This window comes from Amblyomma americanum, chromosome 1, assembly GCF_052857255.1.
Source record: "Amblyomma americanum isolate KBUSLIRL-KWMA chromosome 1, ASM5285725v1, whole genome shotgun sequence".
NCBI classification, from domain to species: Eukaryota; Metazoa; Arthropoda; class Arachnida; order Ixodida; family Ixodidae; genus Amblyomma; species Amblyomma americanum.
In genome coordinates, this window is record NC_135497.1 from 319423223 (window position 1) to 319433502 (window position 10280).

The 10280-nt window shown below is 43.5% G+C and overlaps 1 protein-coding gene across 1 annotated transcript in view; it reads right to left on the reverse strand.

Annotated features, from left to right (window-relative positions):
• Positions 1 to 10238, reverse strand: part of LOC144115399 (nose resistant to fluoxetine protein 6-like) — a 32006-nt gene extending 21768 nt beyond the window's left edge. Inside the window, exon 1 of the mRNA XM_077649772.1 lies at positions 9616 to 10238. The gene's annotated coding sequence lies outside the window, so the exon portion shown is untranslated. The remainder of the gene's footprint in view (positions 1 to 9615) is intronic.
• Between the last annotated feature and the right edge of the window lie 42 nt (positions 10239 to 10280).

Here is a 10280-nt window from a genome sequence, read left to right on the forward strand (position 1 = left end):
GCGAACACGACTGAACCAGCTAAGATAAGAGTTGTGAAAATCAAAATGGACATTACCGCCACACGCTAATGAATCATAAATGCTTCCTAACATGAACAGCACATTTAAGCAGCTGCTCATCACCGCTACAGGCACCGCTTATAATGCCGGCGCCTGAAGAGGTGTGTGGAAGCCTCTGTTTGAAACTAGATTGCACAAAATCTTGTGTGTTTACTTCCGCTAAGTAATTAGCGGTTACCGTGGCCGTTGCAGCATGGTGTGTAGAGCACTCAGACGATATCAAATGTTAGTGCAGGCTCGATAACTTTTCTCGCACACCTGAATTGCGCTGACGCTTAGTGCAGCTTTCTTTGAGTTTCTCAAATGATGTTCCTTTCTCCAAACCACTATTATCGTTAAAGAGTTGAGGTGCGGGCTAGTTGGTTGCCCCTATCTTAAACCAGTGCAAAGGACGTGGACAAAATATATGAGGACACTCACGGCCCTTACTTTCAAATACATTTCTTGCAGAAATTTACACGTATATACGTATATACGTATGACTTGATGCGTGGCAGATGGAAAATATGTACAGTGGAAAAGAAAGACAGGAAACCTAATGCTAGCAGCACTTTTCATGCCTCGCCAGGCACTTGTCTTCCTTGCCCGATAATAAAAAAGAAAAGGTGCTGGCGCAGAGGTCACCCAGAGTGACGATCCTTTGTGCTCGAAAGATTTCCATCGCTGTACGTTCGTGGTTCTTGGTAATTATTCATGATATGATATGGCTAATTGAAAAGACTACAACCTACCGCTCAATTGCTCAGGATGCAAAAATATACGCAAAAAATAGTGCAAGCCCATGTCCGGTAAGCGCAGAGCTTACGGAAGTAGCAAGGACCTTACCACGACGGAATCATTCAAGCACAAAGGATCGTCGTTGTGGATGACCTTTGGGTCTGCAGCCCTTTCCTTGTATTATCGGTGAAGGGACTTGCGTGCTTTACAAGGTGGGCGAAAGGTGTTTTGCATCAGTTTTTTTATGGCTTGCTATTGTAGGCTAAGTGTTTTTGCATCCGTCGTGCATCAAGGCGTACATAAATTCATATTAATTTCAGTAGTAAATATATTTGAAAGTCAGCGCTATGCATGTCTTCTTGCCTCTTTGTCCACGTCCTTTTCGATGTCATAAGATACTATGAGCGTCATGTATAAACGATCAGATAAATTTATATGTAAGGTTTTGCAAAAAGCAACTTGGATGGAATAATAGATTGAAGATATGAACGCCTCCTCTCTTGTAGTGTGAGGGGTCCAAAAGCTTTAATATTTTTTTTAAATATTTTTCTCTTAACCTTGACAATATAAGCCTTTACATCGCCTCTCCTTTCAGTAAGAAAATTTTGTAGATTTTAGGTAGTTGCAAATTGCACTCCTGTCATCCTCTCATGTTACTCCCCTTCTTTTTCACCGCCAATTCTCCAACCGCTTCTTACAATCTTATACTGCGGATACTTTCGTGTTATCTGGGTTATCCATGATTGATAGTTCCTCACAAGTGCTGATCATGACTTCAGCGACATTTTCACAGATGCGCCAGTATCCTAATAAAATATACATGCTTCTTCAGCTTTACCACACACTGCTCATCAGTCATCTTTTGAATGTATTTGCTTTCATAATTCCCCGATGTAAGATGCCCTTTGCTGCATCAAACAATAAAACACTGGTTCTTGAATGATCATGGAACGATTCCTTTCTGATTTAAATCTTCATTGTGGTATGATCATCCTAAGCTGGTTTGTCAGACTATCTATCCAGTATAGACCTTGTGGCTTTTGAGCCTTCTTTTAACGGTCTTTACTGCCACTTTATGATTTTCCGTTCCCTCACTTGACGCTTAGAATTAGCGTGCAGAATAATGAGGAAATTTGCGCTTACTAACGTTTTTGGAGTGTAGCCACTGATATATTTCGGCGCGCACTGCTAATATCTTTTTCTGCCGCGACAACTCTCTATCGAACCCGCATGCGCTGATTGCCTCGTTATCTGATAAACCGAGTTTCATGCTCGGTCAGCGCTATCAATCGCATGTTCACACGTTCGCCATTGTGAAAAGGGGTCTGTGTGAGCCTCCCTGATTCTCCTGTTGCTTCTGTCTGTTGCAGGAGCGTGATGCGCCATGCGTGGTGCGGGAAGGACACCATTACTCTAACGAAATAGTGTCGCGCAGACAAGCCCTCTTCAGCGAAAACTGAGCTCAACATTTGCATCTTTTGCAATGGTCTCTCGTACTCCTGAAAAGGGGGGGGGGGGGGGGAATCATTGGTTGGTATGCGCTCCGACGTTCTCGTCTTTTTATAATTAATATGGGTTTGTAAAAGCCGAGAAGAAAGTGCCGTGAAAATTCGTTTCCACACATGATCGTGCAAATCTACATATTTGCATATATGCATATAGCCGATCTTCAAAATGATCTTCACATTCACAAGTGCTGTTACCAATAGCTGATGAAACAGAACGCTAACGAATGCAAACTTTTCCCGTTGCGCCGTCGCCAACAGTCCTTCCTATTTAACCACACTATTATCACATCCGATGTTGAACAATCTTACAAATATCCTCGCGTATCCTTAAGCAGCGATCTTTTCTGTTGTACTGGTGGCGAACGTAATCTATATGAAAAGAGATCTCTCGGTTTTCTGAAACGTCGCCTACGACATGAACCATGGCACCTAAAATTACTAGCATATAAATCACTCATTACGTCGAGTCTAGACCGCGCATCTCCAATCAAGCACCCGCAACAAATTTATCCTGCTAACCCACTTGAAGCTTTTCAGAATTGCGCCTTAAGATATATATATATATATATATATATATATATATATATATATATATATATATATTATGTCTGCTCTTTTACTACCAGTGTAAAAGCGTTAAAAGGTATGTTTAAAATTTTGAATATTGGCGCTCGTCGTCGATAGTTAGCCTTTGCATGTTTCATAAGGTATTTCACAGTTCACTCAATGGCCCTCTATAGACCTTTCCATCGGGCGAAGACGATGTCGAAAGGCCTCCTCTCCGGGCTGTTGCAAATCGGTTCCGCTGTCGCTTCCACCGCCATAGCACAGGGTGCACACAACAGACCAGCAAGCAATGTGGTGAAGCACAGGGAGCCCTTATTGGAACGGTCTATACAAAACCCCAGCGTGAACCATATCCCACCGCGCTGCACATCATTGTCCTATTCCTCAGCGACTTACTAGCAGAGCTACTTTCTCTGGCTAATTTTCTCCCCGAACAGCTATCGACTGGAACGGCCGTCTTCACGTCTTTGCTGTAATCGACTATTGCGACGACCATGACTTTTCACGTGCGAAACTCTTATACATCTTCTATATGCAATCCCCCCCCCCACCCCCCCTGTATAGCACCACAAAAGTGGTCTTTTAAGATGATAGAACGAAAAGAGAAGAAAAGAACGAAATGAAAATAAAATGTGCAACTCGGATGAAAGTATAAGCTTATTAGTTTATTATATTCTCAGTCCAGCTCTCGACATTCTCCCAAGCCAAAACAAAAGAAAGAGGAAAGCAAAATGTCAGAGTCATCTTGGTCGAAATCTCGTGGAGATTCAGTATACATCAGACGTTGTCGGACATCCCTCAGCGCACATCGTCTCCAAATTCTACTCACAACTTTGCTCACCTTACTCTAGGCTCTGGGCATTATTCGAGAAATACTCGCTCAAGATCTTAAGAGCGATAGTTTAGCTTGTCTCGCAGGTAACGTCTGCATTTGTGACGCAAGTGCACATCGTAAGAGCTCTACGTCAAAAGCTTGTGACTTAACCGCTGCCGTGAAAGATAGTGGTAGTTACCGGCTGCCACAGTGCCAGGCTAGGGAGACGAGGCTTAGGCATGCTGGGTCGCAATGAACGATGAAAAACGTAGGGACAGCGCTATCATGGGCCGCCAGTCGGAATAAAGTAAAGGCCATGGCGTCTGAGGCCAGAGAGGCCGCGCTCCGCTATCGCGGCGCTGCTATCGCCGGTTTGCGGCGGCGGCTGCAAGGATCAAGATGGGGAGAAGGACGCCCGAGCTTGTTTTCGAGCGAGTCTATGGATGAAGAGTTAAGGCAGCAGCAGCAGGTTTGGCGTTGATGTTGCGCAACAGCTTGCGTTATTTCCACGGCTTTGCGAATGGAGACGGGCCGGTCGCAGGGATGTCGCGGCGCAGCGCACGAGCGTTTCCTGCGGAATCGCTGAGCGTTGCGAAACCTTTGACGTCGTCTCGCAAGTATCAAGGCGTACGCACCTTTATATTCCGCTCTACTTCGGTGTAGTTTCCCTTCGATCTTCGCATCCAGCGTACCCGCCGATAAAGAGACGCTGAAGGGGCGCGCTCTAATGAATCTTATGCTTTCCCTTGCTGGCCTTCCGTTGTTTTTTTTTTATTCAGCTTGCTTATTTTGGCCCGTCTCATAAACGCGCTAATTCGGCGAGTGCAGTTTCTTTAGTTTGGTTGGAAATGAAGGGAGCCTAGAAAGTGCCGGTGGAAGGAGCGTTTATGAAATCGCAAGTGTTATTTGCTCCATCTTATGAGGACGGTCTCAAAAGAGTGCCAATGAATTACTGATCGATACGACTGGAGCCTGTTTGCCGGCAAGGGTACGCTGCCGCTATAAATCAGCTCTACACGTGGTATGGCTGCGGCCACTGCTTTGAAACCCGTTTGTGTCAAACGTGTGAGAATATCCATCTTTTAACGACTGTAGCTTATGCTGTGGGATTATGACATTTTGTGCAGGCGGTGCTTCCGAAATAAGCTGAGAAAAGAAGGACGTTTGACACTTCGACCAAGCGCTCCGAGGCCAGCACATAGCTTTGTCATCTGAAAACTAGTTGTCAAACTTAAAAAAAAAACTAGCAGAAACAAGACGCTGTTTATGTTCTCCTGCGTCTTATTTTACGCTATGGACAAACGACCGCGTGTAGTGCCACGGAAGGGATTGCGTCATATCATTCCTTTTAAAGCTGTCTTTCGTAATGCCCAATAAAGAGGACTGAAAATAAATGCGGTAGTTTTACATTGTACTCACCACTGAAGAAAACCCTTTTATTCGCTTTTAATGTTCTGGATTATACCACCATTTTTTAGTGTATTTTATGGAACGCTGAAAACTTTTCACTGGCCAAAGACGCCGCCGGGATCCAAGGACTCCTAGTCGTCCTGTAGGCCAGAGTGCTAAAGCCTTCCTTTTATCTGTTCGACATTGAAGTTATTTCATCCATTCCTTCCATTATCTTCGAAAATCGTTCTTACCATAAGCGAAGGGGTCGGAGGTTTGCAAGTGTGCTTAGCATTCAGTGATACAAACCGTCAGGTGTGGTTTTGGGAAGCGGCGTCGAACGATTGACGAAGATTCGTAGTTAGGCTCCGACCACTCCCACGCCAAATAGCTTCGCGCGGCAGACACCACACAAGAAAAAAGGCGAGAGGAACGCTGCGCTAGCTATTGCCTCCACACTTTTTTCATTAAGGGTGCGCTTGAGGACACTGAAAAACTTCCTGCTGTCCGTCTGCATTCTTCCAGCTGCTGTGCAAGGGTGCACCGGGACATCAGAGCCACGACCGGAGAGCGGACCCTCTCCGACTGTGGGTGTTGGCAACTGTACTTTTTACTACAGACAGCGCATGGAAGAACAAATTTTTGATTCCCCAATGCATGGTGCTTCCAACAAATAGGAGCAGATTTAACAAGCTTGCCACAGCTATATCCGCACCAGCTCCTTGAATATAGTAGCAACATTTCTTACAAAATGAGATCGAGCTCGAATGTCGTTAAGCGCTGTCATCGTGCGTAACTTGTACACTGTACTCTTGCTTTGTAACATCTATTCCCCGAGTATCCAGGCATGGATTATCCCTCCCCCGTCTCTAACACCCCGCCCCCTAAAGAGGTCCATGAAGCGCAGGAGGCATCTTGAGACCAATAATGCTCTCAGGTGGAAGTGCGATGCTTTGTAGCACCCTGCGTTTTCACCACAGTACATGTTTAAGGTGGCAAGAATCCTGGAATTTCGCACTTTTCTCCCTGCTTGCGGGAAAAAGTTTTGTATACGGTGCTGATGCTTTCAAATGCCCTGCATTGTTCCGATGAAGCCGCAGAGAAGCGGTAGAGCTGATTGTTATTGATTGTCGTTGCGGCAGTAACAAAACTCAAATCTTCTCTGATCACTTCTTGATACTGTTGTTCCAGTTTGATCTGTTTAATTTCTTCCTGTAAACGCGGATAAAAGCAGGGGACACCCAGGACAAGAAAAAACTTGGCAGGGCAGAACTATAAATCCAGAAATCCTGAGTTTTATGCCTGAACAAACATCACGCCTATAATGAGTGCGCAAATAAAGAAATTCACATTTGCTAAGCGTGAACACTTTAAAGTGCAACAGTGATTTATCACAGCGCGCAACGCTTATCTCTACATGTTTCGCGACACCACTCGTTCGAACACGCATGCGCTGATTACCTCGCTACCTGTTTGCTAACCCTGCTTTGATAAACCGAATTTCATGCTTGCTCAGCGCTATTGATCACGTAATCACAACCTCCTCTTCCGTGATGGCGACGTCAGGACCCTCCCAGACTACTCTAATGTTTGCGTCTGTTGCGCGAGTCCGTTGTGCCGTGGGTTCTGCGGTCAAGGCAAATTTAAAGCACAGCCTAACGAATTACTATTATGCAAACAAGCACTCATCAGCGCAAACTGAGGCTTGCACTTGCATGTTTTGCAGTGGTCTGCCCAACTGCTCGGAATGGTCAACTGTTGTCATGCGCTCCGACATTCCCGTCCTTTTTTTATTAATACGAGTTATTGATAAAGTGCTGCGCACCGTCCCTCTGACGCTTGGTCGTACATGAGTTGGCCAGACGAGATGTGGGCATAGTGAAAAAATACGGGAACATCGAACTGCATGCCAACAAATGATCACCTGAAGCAGTACGGGAGACCCTCGCATAAAGATGCAAATACGAACGCCGGTTTAAGCTGACGACAATGCTTGCCCGCGTAATAGGCCGAAAAAGCAGGGGAAAAGTCGGACATGAAAGAAGGTACGATCCCCCAAGGAGGAGCACTCGTCCTTGTTTGTCGTCCCTTGTCCGCGTCTGTTGCTCCTTTGTCCTTGCCTTATTTTGGCGCTGGCCGGATGTGAACTGAGCAGAAATGACCCGGTCAACCAGTCTCTAGAAGAAGCGAATAAGTCTGGGTTTTTACATTGCTGCTAAAAAAGAGTGTTTGCACGAGCAGCCTGCCGATATTTTTTATTTCAATATACTAGTCTCTTGCGTAGCCTGAATGGCAGACATTAAAGGAGTGAATACATTTACAAATAATAAAATTAGAGCAAGCATTACACGTAAAATAATAATAATAATAATAATAATAATAATAATAATAATAATAATAATAATAATAATAATAATAATAATAATAATAATAATAATAATAATAATAGTAATAATAATAATAATAATAATAATAATAATAATAATAATATAATAATATAAAATAATATAATAATAATAATAATAATAATAATAATAATAATAATAATAATAATAATAATAATAATAATAATAATAATAATAATAATAATAATATAAAATAATAATAATAATAATAATAATAATAATAATAATAATAATAATAATAATAATAATAATAATAATAATAATAATAATAATAACAATAAGACGAAGAAGAAGAAAAAACTGAACACACATGATTCAGCCATCGATTAACAAATTGAGCCTGCCGTAATGTACGAAGTGACCAAATCAGTGTGTTTCAGAATTCTGTAGTCTGGGGAAAAAAGTACATTTACAAATATGTATTAACACCAATACAGAGGCTAAGTTATGTGGGCAAATGCGATAGCCCTGAGCATGAAATCGGGCTCATCGAAGCAAGTTTTAAAAAAAATCTCGGTAGCAAGCTTATTTGTGCTCGATAAAGCAGTCTCGTGAAACTTGTAATAATAAGCATTGGGTGCCGAAATAAGTGAGTTTCTAGTTGTTAGAAATAAGTCAGTTGCTAAGTAGTAATTACTAAACGGCATCCACCCAAGCGCAGCCATACGGCTACAAAGGAAAGATACACAGCTTTCTCAGAAACTTTGCAGTTAAAGAAAAATCGTCCTGAACCCGGGACCATCGCTTCACCGGAGCAGTCGCTCTACCAACTGAGCTAACGGGACGGCAAGCTTATGGTAGGGCGTAGCGTTTGTAGCCGTATGGCTGTGCTTGGGTGGATGCCAATGAGTAATGACTCATTATTACAAATGTACTCCACATTGAGGAATTCCCCTAAACATTTGACCAACCCTGTTCCCACTTCGAGTTATTGATCAATTCGTTCTCGCCCTACCATAAGCATGCCGTCCCGGTTAGCTCAATTTGTAGAGCGATTGCTATGGTGAAGCGGTGGTCCCTGGTTGAACCCCGGACCAGGACGAATTTTTCTTTAACTGCGAAGTTTCTGAGAAAGTTGTATAGCTTTTCTCTGTAGCCGTATGGCTGCGCTTGGGTGGGTGCCAATGAATAATTACTCCCTTTTTACACATCTACTCCACCATGAAGGATTCCCCTAAACATTTGACCAATAAAGCCTAATATGCATTCGTTTCAGGTTTCCCGCAGAAAAAGCTTTTAGTGGCTGGCAATTATTCCTTCCTAATATTTGAAACATTAAACATTCACGCGATCTCAATGCGATTTGAGCGTATTCGCTGAGGACGCAGACACCCAAGCGAATCGAAAAAAAAACATCGAAAAAAAGCTAGCCTCGACAGGAGTCAAAGAACATACTAAAGAAGCGAACAAACCTTCCTAATTGACTCCAATTATGAAATTCAGGGAAATTCAGAGCAGTCTATCGGAAATTGTTTCCGCCACTAGTATGCGCAGAACTGCGTACTGGCTGTAAAAAGCACTTGCTATAGCATGTCCCACAGAAGCCAATTTCCCTTGGAGGCAGAGCCCCTATTGTGACCGTTTTGCGGCGACAATCATAATGCGCACAGTAGTCCATCTAACAAACGCAGAAGAAATTGCTCATGCAGTTGAGTACGTCTGATAAAGGATTTAGGCTTGAAAAGCCTTTAGGTTAAAAAACAGCAAACAGGTGGCCACTTCTGTCGTTGAATGAACGCAGAGATAGTACCTGGCAGTGTTGTCATCACCAAGCTCTAGCAGCAGCTGCAAGCGTCTGCACCAAATTTTGCGTCGATAGCGCTTACATCTTTGAGGAGGACGGAGAATTAAAATAGCGGCTGTGCATCACTCCCATCTTGCGAAGCGCCAGCGAGCCACCGTGATACCACTTCATAGAAGCATGACACCAAGTAAAGCTTTAGCGTAACTGCCGGGCCCCTCTACGACACTTGCGGTTATTACGGCTTAGAGAGATAGCAGTTTCGCGTAGACACTCTCTTTTGTATTTAATACACCTAATTTTTGTACTTAAGATTTCCACATGACGCTGTGCTGATGAAAGCGTAATGCGAGATCAAGAAGTCATGAAAGGAATGTTCGGGTGTGGAGAAAACATGGCGCGAAGCGCACTTACCCCAATTGTCCGACACTGCAACGTAGGTATGGCCGAGAACAATGTGTCCCAGGGCGAACAGCCGGATGCCGTGCACAAACTGCAGGGCGTAACGGTCGGCATCAGTCTTCTTGGCTACCCTTAGCAGCGCGCGCGTGTTTGCCGCCGCTGAGAACGACGTCAAAGTCTCGACCAGCGTGCCTGGGAAGTGAATATCGAGTCAGTTATTACCAACAGGGTGGATCAGATGAACCTAGTCCCGAACCTTCAAGGCAAACCTTAGAACTAAGCGTAATCTTTTGAATATAGAGATTCTTACACGGTCATTCTAGAAGATACACTTTGGCCAGTACAGACTGACATGTTCGTGACGCAGAGCAAGATCATATAAGCCGCCGCCTGTGTAAGCTTGACGCTTTCACTAGCCAAATAAGTTTTTTAATTTCTCTCTCTGCAGGCAGAAATATGTTATTTTTTACGATGATTTATCGTCTAGCACATTTATCTTTTATTTTTATGTACTTTCTCTGCTTTACTATCCATTGATTTTTCAAGTAGCTTGTGAATTAATCTCTCCGACACTATGCTTGTACTCATCTATCTTGTGGACCTAACATTTGAAGCGTTTTGTACTTTAGTACTACCAGGCACAAAACTGGAGCATTCAGAGTGCAGCCGATTCTCGC